Here is a 16,901-nt window from a genome sequence, read left to right on the forward strand (position 1 = left end):
GCCCCACTAAAGGATTTTGTACCAAAGAGAGAAAGTAAGATGAGGACATGAATAATACAATTAGAAAGGTTTAAAAATAGCTGGTGCTTTGCATCTATTAGCAGTGTGGAAGTGAAGAGAGGGACATAGAATCTGTCATAAGTACATTTAATGACTGATAATAATAAGTCTAAATAGCATTTTACTAATCCACCTCATGTATGGGACGAATACATTTCATGTATGGGATGGATTTCAACAGGCTGTTAGAGTTTCTATCCTTCAGCAAAACGCTCCTAAAGAGAGACACTTCCATCATAGTTTTAAATGTACAGTTATCTTTATTGTTATCCTTCTCGGTGTAGACGGCCCTTTACTCTTGCCATATGGTGCCATGCTGCTTCCTCCTCCTCTTGAAGAATCACCTTCAAATAATCAACAGTGCTCTCACCATTAAATGTGTAAAAGTTAGCCGGTATAGAGATGCATGTCACCTTATAACAGCTATCGTGCAGGAGCCACTAACGGCAGCAAATCTGTCTTCCATTGCAAATAGCAGCGATCAAACAAATGAAATTTAGATATTTTAGACTCATGTAGACAAAGAATCCGTAACTCTGTTTGTAGTCGGGGGAGAGACAATTGGCACAGACAACACGACCATCAGTGCAGATATTTCACAAAGCACACTAAACCTGCTGCAGTAGCAAATAGCATTTCCAGTTAGCTGGACATTTCTTACTGTTCCTGCATAGTGCCCTGAGGTTACCGCAGCCACTCTGTGATGATGGAAGGTCTCCCTCATTCTATTTCTGCTTCCTTCGGAGACGATACTGAAAAGCACACTTAAAGAATGAAAGCTGGAGAAGAATATCTTACATGAGGAGTTTCCTAAAAAAGAGCAATGCTACAGACGCTTCATAAATATGGATCCAGCAGAGACAGCAGGAAACGTTCTTTCAATGAAACTTTCTGGGAGAATAAACTAGAGCACGGCCTGGTTTGCTGTACGGGACACACACTCTGACACACATTCACACACAGACTCTGGAGCTTCCCTTAAATTTCGGGGACATCAAGCTGGAGTGGGCACAAGGAGACAAATGGACAGAGAAACGGACACAAAACAAACAGCAACGAGAACATTTCTATGGGACTGGAGAACTGGAAAATGACTTGCTTAAGCAGCCGCTCAAAAGAAGAAAATGTGAGATTAAAAGACAATTATTTTTACAGCTATATATTATTATCTCAGTCTCTTGACTTGTGGATAAAAAACATCATTTATGTCCCTCAACAAAAAGAAGCACTGAAAAGCATTGAACCACACTTCTGTGTTAATTTGATTGAGTTGCTTCCACACATTCAACCACTCTGTTTGTTATGCTTGTGTATTTCAGTTCTTATAGCCACTTCAGTTTGAAATCACATGTAGTGAGCTTCAATTTAACGTCCTAACTCTCCTAATAATTCGCCACTCAAAGTGACAAACTATATATAAAATACAATACAGCCTGTAATTTGCTGCTTTTATATCATCTACATACTTGAGTAGACATCATTTCAGGTTATTAAGTGATGTCTTGAATCTAAATGCCTTTGTAAGCTTCAGAATTGTTTAATTTCTAAGCAGTTTTTTAATTTATTGATTTAATTTTTGTAAAACAGACAATGCACTTCCCATAGCCTTTGATTACCGAGCCTCCAACATGCGTAGAGTGCTTGGAGTTTTGTACATTTTTATTTTAAACAGACAAGTGTGTTTCATATTTATACTGTTTTATTATCAGTGTGTGTCAAAAGTGTGTCCTTGGCCGCTTCAGGTGTGCCAAGAGAGCCGTGTGCCCATGATGTCTTACACACACGCACCCACTCATGCGCGCTTGCATGTTTAGCCACAGCCATAAAGCAGCCATTATAACAGCTTATTTTAGACTAGAGTGACCATCAACCCATAATAGCCACCCTCACACACACACACACACACGCACACACACACACACACACACACACACACACACACACACACACACACACTGAAAGCATGGAGCTGTCCTGCTTTGTTGCCTTTGTGTCCGACGTTGCCAACTTTTCGCTCAGGATTTCAGTTTATGCTGCATTCCTGTGTCAACACAAGCTGTCTTTCACACACACACATCTATCATGCCAAAGCAAAACACAAACACCTGCAGATAATGCCTGGGCTTACACACATAAATATAGACGAGCAGATAGTACAGGTAGAGAGGATTCAACATTTACACAAAGTGAGAAAAGGCTGGGTTTACTCAGGAGAGAAGCTGAAAAAAGCTCATGAGTAAATCCTCCCAGAATGTCTGAGACATGTCTTATGTGTTTGTCCACTAAGTGGCAGCAAAGCCTTATAAAGTGTTGCAATGCAGAGATGTATTTTATTCAGAGGGTAAACAACAGTGAATCATGGTAGAAAACAGCTGCTGTCCTGCTCTCTGCACACACAGACGAGTAAAGCAACTACTATGACATTACTGAGCAGAGGTGCAGGCTAAAGCTTAATGGGACAGTTTACTTTAAAATGTTCCCCTCACTTGTAGTGCTATTAATCAAACTAGGTTTTTTGATTTGTTTTTAAGATATCTGTCTTCTCTACAATTTATCGGAACTAGACAGCATTGTTTTTCCATGCTCAAAGCTCCAAAAATGAATCTGAAAAAACAAAACACAACACAGATCTTATTGTTAGCAGGAACGATTTTAATTCTCTGCTGTGAACTGTCCCTTTAAACCTGCAGAGAGCAGTGCAGCTGTTTGTGATTGTGCATTTATATTCACTGGTCTTATTTTTCCTTTAACTGTCACTGAATGTGTTGCAAAGCGATATTACCCATAGCTTTGTGGCTGGACTTGTTGATGTTGCTAAGCAGCTTTCTGAAATTATAACCACGAGCAATGGGAGCTTCAGTCATAAAAATGTCAATGCTGTTAGAAAAAGGCAATTTGCATTTCAACCACGTAGCTCATTTTCTGGCTGTCTTCCCCTTTTGTGACGCAAAGTACAAACAAAATGATTTGTGATCAGCGTCCTCTTTTTGAAAAGGCCACTTTAAAGTACACATCCGTCTCCAATGCCCACTTAAAGTTGCTTTGATTTGCGTTGGCACAAAAACTCTGCTGTCGTTTTCCACCTTGTTATCACTTGAATACCATATACAATGCTCTTGCAATTATGACCGATGTATTGTTGTCAATACTGTAACTGTTTCTGTTGTGGTCATGGGACGAGTCCAGTCATACCGAGTTTGTCGAACACTGTAAAAAAACATGTTTAGAATTGGTTTGACTCGAGATCACATGAACTCCAGCTGCATTTTCAGTTATGATTTTCAGAGGGACTTTGCTTTGGCTAATACGGACACTACAAACTATCAGGTGACAAACAGACTCTTCTGATTCATTGACAGTAAATGCAATTTATATAAAGAATTCAGTGTATGCCTTTGACCTCAGACGCTTTAATGTGATTTTCTGTGCATTTAAAAGCCTCCCTTAGAACTAAAAACAGCAGCCAAGATTGTGCAAACACTGTATTGCAGCTTTACTGAGCCTTTCATCTGTGTGGTGCATCTATCACCGCCCTGCACTTACATAATGTGCAGCTGTTTGTTGTTGCATATCCTTAATGCATCAACATGAATATGTGAAAACATTAATATGTAATGTGTCATTAAATTGAACGGGAATAGATGAATCTGGTTCGAACATTTTCAGCCGGTTGTATGGGCGTTATCACCCTCACAGAGACACCAACTAGTAAGCTTTAGAATCTGTTCTTCAATATTTACTCGGTTTGTTATTTTAATCTAAACCAATATCATTCCTGAACCTGGCCAACTAGTATTGTGTTCAAACTTTGAACGCCTGTTTATTCAGCTGATGACATTATGTCATCAACGACTATAATTAACTGATATTCAGTGTCTGGGTCAAGGCTAATTCTATGATCAGACTCAAATTAGAATCAGTATGGATTTTAATAGTCATAATTGGTGTAAGGGAGCCAGTGGATAATGACCCTGCTGCGTCACCTGATTGTTTGCCGAGTCACCATTGGACGATGAAGCTATAAAAACTAAACTATATTAATGTTAAGTCCTCAAGTAGTGGCTGAGCTTGTAAAGGCAGCAGCTCTCCAGAGATGATCACGTCACATGACATTTCAGGATGCCCATTTTCTTTCCTGCTAGATATATGATGCTGCTGGATTACCTGTGAGCTTGTCAAACAAATGAAGTGTAACCACAATGTAGTCGTTATGTACATGCAGCCTCTATGGAACAATAATGTCACATACAACGCATCATTGTCTTACACAGTGAAGCCGGGAATGGACTTTCTGTTCAAACACCGTCGAGCAAAAATGTCTTCAGTATTTAAGCTAATTAATATGTAACTGATAATGAGATTGTCAATATCACACCAGAGTAAAGTTGTTGTCACTGGCCTGTTTCAGATAATGTAATTATTTCCTTTGAGTGGATGATGACAGTGGGGGTAATGGAGCTGGTGGCAATAACACTGTTAACTGATGCGCTCCTGCAATGATGATGACAACTAATTATCATGGAAGATACAAATAAAGTCAACCTGCTTGGTATACCAGCGTTTGGTTTTGTGGGATTCTTTTGAACCTGATGTTGTTTTTAAGATAAAATTGGGCATTTATAACTTTTTTGTTTATCTGACCGCTCCAGCTCTTTTCAAAATGTGGTTAACCATTTGATTTGCAATGAATTAACAAAAAGGATGACAACACATCTGCTATCTGACTGAAATAAAAGTAATAAAAGATACTTTTTTCTGTTGATTTCAGAACTTTAACGGTACTCAACCACCATGTGCTCGCCCTGTGGAGAACTACTGATCCTGTTAGACATTTTTTTCCCAATATTTTCTCTTCTTGAGAGGAAGTTTCTTATAGAGATCTCCTCTGTTTGGCCAATGTGTTAGCTTCAGCAATTCATTTAGCTAAATTGACTTCTTCCTCAGTTTTGATTCACATTTGGTTCACCATACCTTTGTGATCTAGTTTTATTTGAACTATTTGTTTTTTAACCAGAGGAAGGATTTTGGTTGTTGGATGACTGGGTTTTAAGTTTTCAGAGAGTAAGTGCCAGCTAGCTTGAAGAAAACTGTCTTGAAAAATAGTTTTCACTGGATTTAATGACCTGGTTTGTTTGTTCTGGAGAGGAGTATACCTCTGTGTATAATTCAGCTTGCTGCAATTATGGCTGTGCTGTTGAACAAAACAACTCCCATGATTCCACAATACTTCAGTCACCCAACTCAGTCAGTAGTTATTGTTTTAAAATTGAGTCCCCTAGCTGAAGAAAAGAAAAATATGCATTTAGTTAAATCTTAGTTTTAGTTTCTCATGTAAAGCATCAGTAAAAGACAGTGGGATTATGGGAATTGTATAATCCAGTGCATGTGCATTTCAAACAGTCAATTTGTGTCTTACTAGTCCCTCAACTGCATTGAATTGCAATACTAAATCACAGCGCCCTGTAATGTGTTAACAATCAATGGGTGTTTGGGTGATTTTGGTTCCAGCCTCAGGCCTGAGAGGCTTTCCTCAGTCGGTTGTGAGAATGAATTATGATTATTATCCTCTCAACCTTTCTCCTAGTTCATCTGCTGCACTATAGATCACCTGCAAGGCTGTAACAGTCTGTTGTTGAGCCATCACTGTGTCCTTGTGTCGGTAGTTTCGGGTGTCTCACATATTGTCAAGCATCAATCTGATGTTGGCCTACAGCACATCGAATATTCATAAAGGTTATTACAATGGCTGCCATTCACAGGCTGAGCATGACAGGCAGTCATATTCAATATAAATTGTTGATGCGTCTGCAATGGCATGTTTGCAGTTCTTCTCTTTGGCAGCACTTTCATCATGGTGGATTCTGTCTCTGTCTGCTATCATCTCCACACATCTGAGAGCAACAACTCAGGAAGGAGAGGAGTTCAAAGCCACATCTGGTTGCATTTAAAGTATCCGTACTACGAAGAGGACTGAACAACTTGGCTCTTGTCATGCAATAACTGTCTGATTTGTCTTCCTCATTGTATTCTATAGGTAATGACAACAAAGTGCTTCCTGCAAATGTGTATGTCAGCTCAGTCATGTACGGAGTCAGGAAGTATAACGTTTCACTGGATTTACTCGCCCCAGGGGATTGTCTACAAGCTACACTTCATCTGAATTGTAAACCAAACAAACAAACAGTAAACCTAATGTGTGTCATGTTTATTGATGTCAGGAATTGAGCCCTAGATCTGTACACAGTAGATTTGAATTGTTTCAGACTTTGAATCCTCTGAAAGCCAAGCAAGTCATGCAAAAGGCCCCTAAAGTCGATGACTTAGTAGTTTAGCCCCTTTTGTGTGTCTTTGTAGTTGTTGTTTATTTGCAGTGATTTTTTTGCTTATTTGTGGTCATTTCAAGTCTCTTCAGGGTTGGTATGTGTCTCTGTGAGTGATATTTTGCAGCTGAAGGTCAGGGGGGCCTCAGAGGCTTTGGGCCATTCAGAAGTCCATCCTTTACAGTTGGAGGAAGAACTCTCACACTGCAGGTTCGTAGGTAAGACACTAGAGGGCAGCAGAGCCTTATAAAGGGTTTCTAATTGAGGTGATTCTCAAGTCCCCCTTAATTGAAGTGTGTTTGCTTATTGTTCAGTTGGATGCCATGTAAGTGACCATAACATACTGTTATGTTATATCGAGAGAATCTGGAGATTTCAGGAAAGTGCTTTCTGGCATTTGTAAGTAGTTTATTCTGTTGTGGATCAATCACATATCAACTGAGAGACAGATCAGTTAGGATTTAAAGCAGACTTTTGTGTATGTCTTAAAACTTGTCTGAAGAAATAGTTTATATAATTATTAATAACATACACTATATTTGTTATATTTTTCTGCTACCAATAGATTCTAATTGTGATCACCCATAACGTCTCTGCATATTAATCCTAAATTATTGTGTTTATTTCACATTCCTGTTACCTAGTTACACAGAAGGAATTTTACTTTATTTTATATAAAGCTATTCACTGTAACACATTATGAGAATAGATGCAAGAAGTGCAGCCATATTTGGATACATGATACGGTTTGCCCAGCTACCTGTAGCAGTGATATAATGAGCCACAAAACAACTGACAGCATCTGCTAAAATATGTATGATTGCTTACAACAGTGGCCGAAGATTCTGCCTGCTTCCAACATGCAGCGGAGTAAACAGCACACTTTCTCTGGCCCTGATATCAGAGCAGACGTCTCTTTCCCCTCCTCTCTTCTCTCCCCTCTCCCCTCTCTACTGACACTCCTCCTGATGCTTGATGTTCCTCCACAGATCTGCCTTTGTTGTGTCCGTCTCACAGAGCTGCACCTGCGACCATTTGCTCCTAGTGGAGCGAGAGGAGGAGATGTAGAGGACACATGTTTACTGCTAGCGACAGGTGGAGGTAAGGAACTGTGTACGTGTAAAACAGAAAAAGGCGTCATTTTCATACAAAATTCTTCTGATTTGTTGTTTATTGCTTATTTGCAGCCCATATTAGTACTTATACGTGAGTATGCAGGTGTCTTGATACAGACTAAACTTTGCAGTCATTTCTTTTTACCAGCTTTTCTCCCTTGACCACTTGGTGGAGCAGTAGTTCCACAGCTTTAAACAAAAAACAACAAATTAAATCAAAGTTTAGGTAAAAACAAGAAAAGCTCCACATGAAAGCTACAGCTCATGATTTCTCAGAAATACCCACAAGACAAAACAGATTAGCAGTCATTTGAATAAAGCTCACTTTAATTGGTCAAATGAAACCCGGTTTTTACAGGCCTGGATCCATAACTGTACAGTAAATAGAAATGGCAGAAAAGTGTGTTAATATGTGTGCGAGTCAAAATCTCAGCCTGCAGTATCCTTTGTGAATAATGTAATTTAAAGAATTTGGCAGAGGGGATCAGGATATAGGTTAAAACATTCATAGCGCAGAGCCGGAGAGGGCTTCTAAAGGAAATAGGATTTAATTGCATTAAATCTCCCAGTGGTGAATGCTAAGCACATCATTTAGAGTTTGGGGAATACTACTTCATTTCCAAAGGGGGACTTTCAACTTTGGAGAAAAAAGTATATTTAACACTGATGAGTCTAAAATGTAATGCCAGGTTGAATGTACAGTCAACACTAATTTCGGGCACATCACTCATTATCTTCATTTCTTTGCTCTGGAGTCACAGATCAGCAGTGGATTCTGGGAGGAGGAGGAGGAGGAGAAGGGGGAGGAGGGAAACGCACTTTTGGCCTCACACACAGACTGAGTGTGGAGTCTCCTGCTGAGTGGGGCTGAATGCAGTGGAGCGAGGAAGTGAGGAGAGAGGGAGTGAAAAAGGGAATGCATAACATCTGAAATGACATAACTGGACATTGCTCCAAAATAACACACTGATCTCCCCCTCCTGTCTGTTTGCTCCTCTGGTTTCTTTACAAGTGCTCCCCCCCCCCCTTTTCATTCCCCCTACCATCCTTGTCTTCCCCTAAGAGTTTCTCTCCTTCTCTTTCCAAATCGTAAAAAAATGATTCTTCCCTCGATTGTATCACATGGAAGTTCTCATCCTCAAGCTTGTGGTACTACCCTGCCCCCCCCCACCCCCCGCCATTTCTACCCCTTTCCTCTATCCTCCCGCTGGTCTACCTCACCTCTCCGTCTAATAATAGCTGTAATGTGTAATGAGTATGCAGTCTGTCTCGCTCGCAGCAGCTCTGCACTCCCTCCTGCATCTCCTGCTTCCCATTCTCACATTTCTCCTTCTCTTGTTGTTCTACGTGTTATCTCACCCCTCTATCCTCCTCCCACTATCATTTCCGTATGTAACATGGACGTGGTGTAAACATATGTCTTCTTCTTCACCCCTCCCACTCTGTTACCCTCCCTTTTGTTCTTCTACTCTTCTGTTTGCTCTCCCGCTTGCTGGCATTTTTAGCCGTGCGAGTATGTGGTCCCTAACTCCAAGCACACCTCCCTTCCCTGTGCATCTCTCCCCCTCCCTTTCCTTTGTGGTTTTCTGCAGGAGTGTGTACATTGCAGACTGCCTTTCTCCCCGTTCTCTCCCTCCTCTTCTCTCTCTCAGTCTGTCTCGTTATATTTCTGCATGTGTTGTGTTTGTGTCTATGCATGTATCTGCAGATTTTTTTTGGTGCACATTTACCTTGCCTGTCTGGTTTCAAGAATGTTAATGTCAATGAACCAATCCACACTGAGGAACACACACATGATGATGAGAGCAAAGACATTTTCTAGTTAAATTCCAGTGTTCCCATGTGAACCTCATTACTGCCACCCGGATAGAAAATGAAAGAAGAGCAGCGAGTGTGTGACGGAGGCTGGATGTCTTCCTTCTCTCACAATTAGACAGGCATGCAGATGCTCGCAGACACACACAGACGTGATGAGACAAACATGACAATCTGTAGCTCCAAAAAAAAATGAGCCAGAAAGAGAAGTGAAGCCACTGTGAAACCAGCTCACATCCTCAAGATGTCTTTTGTAAACATAATTTTACTTGTTAGTGAGAATATAAGGCTGCCACTCATCAATGAATAATGACATTATTCATTGCCACATGTTTGTTTTTAACGCCAGAGGATATTTGTGAGAACAAGTCATCACCTCCTGACATTTTGTAGATAGAGGTCAAACCCAAAACAGCACTGTATCTATTTAAATAAAAACAACCCCTAGTTTTTCATGAGTAAAACTAAGAGTTGATTAATGTGCATATAAACGTGGCCGTTGAGCTTGGATAACAGACAAATTCATCTTTAATTAACCTCCAGTACGACCCTGTGTCACAATTTGTTCTGATTATGGATAAGCACAATTGAAATGACCTCTATTTAAAACACGTAATCTCAATTTAGTTTAAGTCTAAAGTTAGTTTAAGAAGCACTGGCTCTTTTATCCTGTTCCTCATTAGGAAAAAAGTAATACATATATTTATATATCTTTTTTAATTGACAAGAACTCTCATTTTCATGTACATGTCGTAAATGTCCGAAAAGTTGTTGAAACGTTTGTATTTTCTTCCAATTATGTAACACAGCAAAGTAGACCCTTAATGACAGAAATGTCCTGAATGAAACCAAAATGTTTAATTCAGTTGACATTACATCATTTCAATGTAGAGCCCTGGCTTTAAATTGTACTTTAGACTATTTTCTAATAGATTTAGAAATGTTCTTATGTCTAATTTATAGACTAATCACCTTAAAAAATATTCCCAAAAGCATTTGGTATACAGGAAATAATTGCATGGTTTTATTTAAAAGTAAAATCAATGCATTGTGTGAACAAAGTGATCTGAAAATGAATGAATTATTGCTCCTTGTAATTATTATCAGTTTATGACATTTCTCGACTTTCAATGACATTAACGTCAGCCCACTGGTTTATGGAGTAATCTGGGACTAAAACAGAATGCAATATACAAGCTAATTCAGGTTTAAACACCTGACATAAACCTTAACCCCCCATCCTCTGCAACTGATATCTCGCGTATGCTCATTGAAGTCGTCACGCGCCAGGCGCACTGCGCACTGTAATCAATGTCTATCCGCTGCGGCTGCGCGTGAAACCGTTCAGACGCTTGCTTGTGTTTGAAAAGTTTGACAAATTGTAGTTACAATTAGAGAAATAATAATAGTTTTGTACGCCCAGAGGCTTGACCGTTTTTGTGTATCTCTTTTCGAGTTTTGCTGCCCCAGGTGATGTCCTGCGGGAGACTTCATGCAGAGAGAGGCCGACTTCAGCAAAGTAAGACGCTTGTGTAAAGTGTAAATCCTAACTGTACTTTTGGTTTTCTTTTATTGCTGACTTGCACACATGTCGCTACTGTTTCTCTCTTATGCTGCTAAAAGTATTTCCATATCTATGAGTTCTTGCATTGGCTGAGATTTTTCTTGTTGTGGTTGGCTCAATACTGTACCGGAATATTGACTTTGTTGGCTGTGTTTGGAGTGATTATTATCTCATTTTATTGTTAAAATGTTCCTTGTATTCAATATATTTTATACAGAAACGTAGAGAATGTGCCATCATTCTATTTGGAAAGCATTTTTATCATTTAATGAAGGCTAGTGTTTTGCATGTGGTGGAGAATGAAAAAAGAAAATTTTGAAAGGTTTTGATTTTGGAAAACATGTTAGAATTAGTTTTGAATGCATGCTGTTGGAAGGCAATGAACAGTGCTTGTTCCACATCTGTTTCGCAGACTTTGAAAAGTTTTGACGTTTCATGAATTCATGCTAGCAGTCAATGAAAAGAAACTTGGGTAAAATCGTCAGCGTTGTCCCATATAGGTAGTTATTTTCTCCACATACCCTCATATTTATCTTAAAATGACTTCTCTCAGTTTGAAGCGATGTGTTTGTCCTTACCTCTGTTTGTATGCTTTCTGCTGATCTGTATTCAGCTCAGTTATTATCCAAGATCATATCCATGTATTTATGGCTGTCTGTTTTTGTGTTTGTAAAAACATTTTCTGCTCCAAGATATGAACCACTTTGAGCAGGTGTTGTCCACTGCAAACCTGATGTGTCATCGCCTGCAATATATTAAAGTAAGTGCTACAGGGATGACATATTTTTCTCTGCCAACCTGAAAGCTTCAATCTCAGTTTAGACAAGGTAAGTGGAAGTTGAGAAATGTTGAGTCATTCCTGCAGCACTAAATGATTGTCAATCCTCTCCCTCTCTGCCGTTCTAACCTTGGTGTGTCCTTGAGAGGGGTGATGAGTCTGCCATGTGCATGAGTGGCTAAATTAGCTATAAATATTCTGCATGACATGCTTTGACTGGGTTCAGGGGTTTAGCTTGTGTGCGCTGCTACATGGTTCTATGATGTATAGTCCCACACACCCTGCAGTGGAGCCCCCATGGTTCAGTCCTCCGTGCCTCTCACAGCTTTTCTATATCATGTTGCTGCTCAGCTGCACTTCTTAGCAGAGTTTTTGGAAAATGTCATGAACTCCACCCCCTAACCTGTACTCTGAGCACCTCCCTGAAGGATGTGTACGTTTCCGTGAGGGAAGGGTTACACATTTGCTACCTGTGGTTGGTGATTTCTCTGTGAGTTCAGAGTAAAGATGACTGGCTTAATATACTGAGGGCTCGATGCTTTGTGCCTCGCCTAGATCTTTCCGTCTGAATGAACATGATGCAAGTTGTTTACTATCATGATATTAGCAATAAGTTCTGAAGCTATGATCGGTATGTTTACTTAAACGGTGTTCTGCATGACTGTTTTGTTGTTGATTGGTTGTCATTAATTAGGGTGCTCTCTAGGTATTTGTCTTTGTAATATGCTCAAGTCGGTGTGTTGTAGTTACACTCTAATGCGTTTGCTGGACCCCTCAACTACCTCATTATAAAGGCTTTTATATGTATATAAAAGAAGTCGTATAATATTTAGTGGTAATTGTGCTCATCATCTGTAAGTGATCAGTAAGTGATGCCCTTTAAAAAAAAAAGTAATTCAGCCACTGTCCATCAAGAGGTCTGTCCAACGCTGTTTTTGTGTCACACTACATATAAGCACCGGCTTTTGTACGGAGAAGCAGACACTGCAGATAAGAGACTTAAAGGTAAAGGTCTTTACATTGTTGGTAATAAAGGTTGGTCTGCAGACAGATCCAGCAAATACAGCCAAAGGGTAAAGGCAGACGGTGGTTAATAAAGAAGCAAAGGGTCATCAAGAGGAGGCGAGACAGTAACAAGGCTGTAAAGCTACAGGGCGGGGAAGAGGTCGCTTAAACGATCCGGTGCATTCTGCAGTATAACACTGGTAGAGCTGAAAATAGTATACAAGTTATACATTTGATCAAAAGTAGATCTCCGTCTTAATTTGGACTAGCTTTTGTTTTATAATCCTTATCTACACTACTTTTTGAGTAAGTTCCACTCAATGGGATTAGTTGATGCCCTTATTTGCAGTACAACAACTCAGAACACTTGTATCCCCCCCCCCCTAATGTTTTTTCACCGCATACACATTTATGTGGGACTAATCCCATGGAAAAAAACCCTCTGTGTACTAAAGATCATTCAGTTTGACGTGACTAAACAAAGCATTCTAACACATCAGCTTTGAACTTTGAGGAACTAAAATGCCTCTAAAAGGAAACAGCCTGTCTTGTTAGAGTACATTTGATCATCTATGAGTGGTTCTCCTTGTCCATTTACGGTGTATCAATATTTCAGCAGCTGCAAAGGCCGTGAACTACCACTCACTGAGCAGGCCCAGCACATATACTGTATATTTATGTCGTTTTGTAGATACTTCTCTGAACCATGAGCACTAAAAGCTGCCTCTGCACGTCTTCATTAGCTCCAAGAGAAGATTTCAGTTCTGTCTTTTTCACTGTAACATAGAGGTGAGCGAGTTCAAAGAGCTTCCATCTAACCGTCTGATAAAGAAAAAGCCTAGTCTCTCCCTCAGCATTAGAAAAATAAAGTTTCTTAAGGATGGCCGGCATGAGGTGCAGCAAAGTATTGATTTTATTTAGAGTGAATGCCTAATTGGATTTTGAGCAGATTAAACACTGTTTGCTGCGCTGTTAAACATCCAATTATGTGTGGGTTCATCATTTCCAAGTTTGGTGATTGGTGCTGGCAGTACTAAGAACACAACACAGCCGTGGATGGCTGTCATTTTTATAGAAGCTGAACTTTTTATTATGTATTTCTATATTTTGTTAAGGGAGGAATAAGTGAAGTTATTCTAGCTTTCAATCTTTCAAACTGTTGTTTCATTTGCTAAAGGATAGAGTGAGAGTCTACCTCGATACTGTGTAGTCTTTCTGACAGGGGGAAAGATGATGCTGAGGTATTGCAATGGCATTTTGTGGAAAATCAATATGAACACACCCTGATAGGGTACAGATCAGACAAAAGGCTGAAACACACCTGAAGACAAAGTCTGTTTTCGGGTGACCCTGGTTCAGCTGTACTTAAATATTCACAGTTTCCTAAACATTCCAGTTTTTCTCTCCATCGTGAAAAACAAATCTGTGTTGAAGTCATCAGGATCGGCATAATGATCAGTTCAATGGCAAATACATAAACCGTTTTTCTTTGCTCTACTGATTTTCTTTACTTTTTAACAGCTGAAAGCTCACATATTTTTTAGCCAAATCAGAGGTTTGAATCCGTCCTATGTTGTGTTGTCAGCAACCTATTGCATCTTCTATGCATGACTTAACTCACATGGCACAGAATACATTTACCACTTTTACTTAATGAGTGTAAACTAGAAGGACAATCGGAGTGCGCTGGCCTCTGCTATAGGGCTGTTTCAATAAAAGGAAATGTATGCGTGTATCCACCTGAGTGATTTGGGTCTGGGCCAAAATGTAACGGCTTCTTTCCTGGCTGATGCTTCACCCTTGTCCCAAGTTTCAAACTGAATTGTAAACGCATCCTGCTTTGGGGAGGTATCAACACAAACCCCTGACAGTACTAAAGGAGAAGGAGGGTATGTTTAAGTGTAAGTGTAGTTGTCAGTCAGCTTTAAGGATTAGGCAGCTCTCCTGCCGGCATAAAGGACCAGCAGGGGTTAATTCACCTGAGGGGAAGAATACTTCAGAGTTAGGAAGCATGAAAGCTTTTAAACAAACAAAACAGTCATAAAAAGCTAAGCTAAAGTGACCCAAACTGAATATTTGTATATTTTTGCAATCAGTCAGATGTCAAATTGTAAACAAACATACCTGTTTTTTGTGCAACTGCATATAATATTATTATAAAATCTATGTATCTAAAGTAAAAATGACACAAACCCCTGCTCATATTAGCTTTTAGGTTATCAACAGGAGTTACTAAAAGTGTTTTCTCCAGTTTCTCCGAGTGAGAGGAAGCTCTATTGCCTGCTGTAAATGAATCAGGCTCTATTATCCTCTGGCTCAGCCTGAATATAGATCTTAAGAAAGTGCAGCATGGTGTAAATAGATGATGCTTTTCTTGGACCCTTGTGTCAACAGAGTAAATGAAGAATTGTCAGCGAGTCGAGAACCAACTGATCATTGTTGGTGCTCTGGAGCGGCTTTTATGCTTGCAGTGTTTTGTAATTACCACATTTTTACTCTTTCTGCTGTTTGCTGATGTTTGTGTGATGGCTTTGACACTTTGTATTTCACACTGAGGGCATCCGTGTTCATGCATAGCAAATAAGAGATTATTCAAGCAGAGAAGGAAGCACCAGCCTAGCCAAGCGACAGAAGCACCACATTATTTATTTCTCATTTTAAAAAGCAACATGGAACAAAGCAGGGATGATCTTTAAATTCAGCTTTACAAAGTTAATTAAAGAGCAGACCGCACATCTGCATTACTCCGTCCTGTTTCTTTTCTGGTGATCTATCAGAAATACAATGTGGTATTTCACCAGGACAGAATGAGAGTCAGTGGCAAGTAATTGTGAGACTCTTAAGAGCTCCAGTGCTGTGAATATTAATTTTCCTAATCTTACAAGATCCTAATTTGATTGCAACACATCAGGTTTGTTCTCTGTTTTATTAATGCAGCTGTCGAATCTTATTAAAACTAAGATCGTGAGCAACAAAGTAAACAATAACAAGATTGCTTGGAAAATTGGAGAAACATAATCATTAACTACTCGCTGTTGAGCTCAAAATGACAACTTAAAAGTGTCCAACCGTCAAAAAAAGTTGTTAACAGCAGTGAGTAATGAAAGAATAAAAGATAATTGTCTCATTAAAGAGTCTGTGGTTACTTTAAGTAGCTTATGATTCCTCGAGGGGCTGCTACAGTGCGGCAGCAGGTACAGTTATTAATTGATTTGATTGTATCCAGGTGGCTGATGGTCATGATAGCTAGCATATTTTAAGTCATAGCCTGAGAGAGCATTTGATCCAGTCTGATTCAAACCACTGATGTTTTTGGAAGATTTAGAAATCCCCTGCTGCAGGGGAGGATTATCAATCTGTTTCTGCTTGATCCTCAGAGGGAAACCAATACCAAACAGCACCAACGTGTCCTTGGAGTCCTGTCAGTGTATAATCTATACAAAGTTACTTTTCAGAGCAGACAATGATTATACATTTTGTATTCCCTGCTCAGCACAGTTGCATCATTCTCAGCGATGCACAGCAGACGTCAGGACAAAACATATTGACAGTGTTTCTGGGCCAGAGTAATGGAAAGCTGTCTAAAATTCATTTCCGTTATGCCGTTCCAATATGTGTGCAAATGCATCATCTTGTGGCCAAATCAGACGCTGTTCTAATGCATATTCATATAGACTTCTCTTTCCATCTGAAATGGACGTGAATGCATTTTAAGATCACACAAATGAAAATCTGACTTTGGAGAAGCCTTCCACTGCATATTGATCCTGAGAGGGGGAAAAGTAAAACAGATATTCTTTTGTTGCTAAAGGTGGAATGCTTCCATTCGTCATCTCTCCTTGCTCAATATTTGATAGATGAAAATGGAGTCTACCTTTTTTTGAATCATTGAACAAACCTTACAGACAACTGACACATGTTTTCATGTGGACAGTACTGCAATGTGCTATATGTCTTCAGGCAGGGCTTTGCAGAGAGGTAAGCAAAGGGACAAGGAGACAGATAACAGGAGAGGGGAAAGGATGACAAACAGAAAATGTGTGAGAGCGAGAGATGTGTCACCTCCCAAGATTGCACCTTAGACAGATTGCACTTTCTGTTTTGTTGACATCTTATTTGTATATTTGAGCAAAACCTAGTCCGGAAGTAGACCCTGAATCTGGGTATCAACACCACGCATGACCATGCATTATCTAGCAGAGCCCTCCTGCCCTCTCTTCACTTTCCTCTTTTGTCCTGTCTCA

The sequence above is a fragment of the Eleginops maclovinus genome, chromosome 14 (genome assembly GCF_036324505.1).
Source record: "Eleginops maclovinus isolate JMC-PN-2008 ecotype Puerto Natales chromosome 14, JC_Emac_rtc_rv5, whole genome shotgun sequence".
Lineage (NCBI taxonomy): Eukaryota > Metazoa > Chordata > Actinopteri > Perciformes > Eleginopidae > Eleginops > Eleginops maclovinus.